The sequence below is a fragment of the Nelumbo lutea genome, chromosome 2, assembly GCF_056320005.1.
Source record: "Nelumbo lutea isolate HS-2025 chromosome 2, American lotus-T2T, whole genome shotgun sequence".
NCBI classification, from domain to species: Eukaryota; Viridiplantae; Streptophyta; class Magnoliopsida; order Proteales; family Nelumbonaceae; genus Nelumbo; species Nelumbo lutea.
The window spans coordinates 36,627,745-36,629,353 of record NC_142685.1 but is presented as its reverse complement, the minus strand read 5'-3'; the positions used below and the strand labels follow the sequence as shown (position 1 = coordinate 36,629,353).

At 41.8% G+C, this 1,609-nt stretch overlaps 1 non-coding gene across 1 annotated transcript; it reads left to right on the top strand.

Moving 5' to 3' along the window:
* Nucleotides 1-214: 214 nt before the first annotated feature.
* On the top strand, nt 215-522 carry LOC148869885 (signal recognition particle RNA). Its single transcript, XR_016108513.1, has one exon.
* Nucleotides 523-1,609: the final 1,087 nt, after the last annotated feature.

Here is a 1,609-nt window from a genome sequence, read left to right as displayed (position 1 = left end):
TTGGCACGTAATTTAGATGGCCATGCTAATTAGTGGTTGGATCAGCACACCAGTTGAATGTCTCGTTGATTCTTGGCCATTGACTATGGATTTAGATCTCTGGTCGAGAGCTGAATATATTTTTCAGAAGTTAACAAAAATTTGCCAACAGTCCCACATCGAACAAACACAAAACGTCTTAGTTCTTATCCATGCTTTAGCAGCTAGGCATGTCGCCGAGCTCTGTAGCGAGAGCTTGTAACTCGAGCGGGGGCATCAAGGTGATCGAACGTGGCTCAATTTCCGACCGGCAGGATTAGGTGGAGTAATTTGTTGGCACGCCCGTTCCAAGTAGGGAGTTCAGCCACGGGACTTGAGCGAAAGCTTGGGTTTCATGGGTTCTTAGAGCGGAGGGCACCGCGTCAGGCTGGTTTCACAGAGCAGCGACAACCTCCCGCTCCCTTCGGTGGAAGGATTACGAGCCGGTACTCCCCTCATCCACTCATTGCCCTAGGGGTCGAGTCCAAATGGACGATCACCTTTTGCTCCCGTGAACTCCGTCCAGCTTCCCTTCCCCTCTAAGTTGGAATTTCTCAACCTTTTTACTTTGTCCGTATCTGCAAAAAACTTCATTGACAACATCTTCTGGGAAATCGGAATAATCCCATCAATGATTCCTTTAATATAAAATCTGTAGATGAAAGTTGCATATAGATGGGCGGGCAGTAAGATTAAGAATCAAGACTGTTGTTTCTATCTAAGGTTAAATTGACAAGATTTTAAGACTGTATTTGTAAGGCTCGTGAATCATTTGAGACTTGGAATTGCGGAATTAGTAAAGTACATGCATCACAGTTCCTTTCTTGGTTTTCTCTTTGTAAAACTTATAATCACAGACAAACAACTTGTTTGCCAAAGCTCCCATTAATTTATCTTAAAGCCCATCTTTTATTGAGAGTTGATACTACCATCAGATCTATTGCAACCACTTGAAATTCTACTAAATGCATGTATCCTGTTTGAACAAAAGCTTTGGCATGCTAGGCAGTGTCAGTCTAGATAAACGAATACTATCACTGGTTTATAGAAAAATGCATTATTGTCATTAGACACTGGCGACAATTATTTTCTGAAAATTCTACTTTAACAGATAGCTAATGAATTAGGGAAATCTGGTGACAAGTATGCCTAATTGCAGTTGTTTCACCAATCACCAGGGCTTAAATCACTAGAAGCTGGTTACCTCAAATCCCACGTGCATATTTGTGGTGGCCATCATCCATCCAATTATTTGCTTCCATGTTGAAGATTTAGGCCATTCAGAGGTCTAGGACTTTGTCATTTCGGTTCTACTTCTATCCATCATTTAGGCCATTCAGGTGCTGGTTCGATTCTGAGAGCAGTCACTTTGTTCAAAAAACATGCCAAAAGTTAATACCATATCCAGTCCACCCCTCCTGAGACCCCAGATAGTTGGAACCAACATTCAATAATAGCCTTTCCGAACTTTTTTTGCATGTAAAGAAAGAATTATAACCATAGTTCTGCCATATCCGATGTCCCATGACCATGTAGATTCTGAGGTCAGATGATCTCAGGGTAATAGAGTTTAGATGGGAGCACTTAAGAA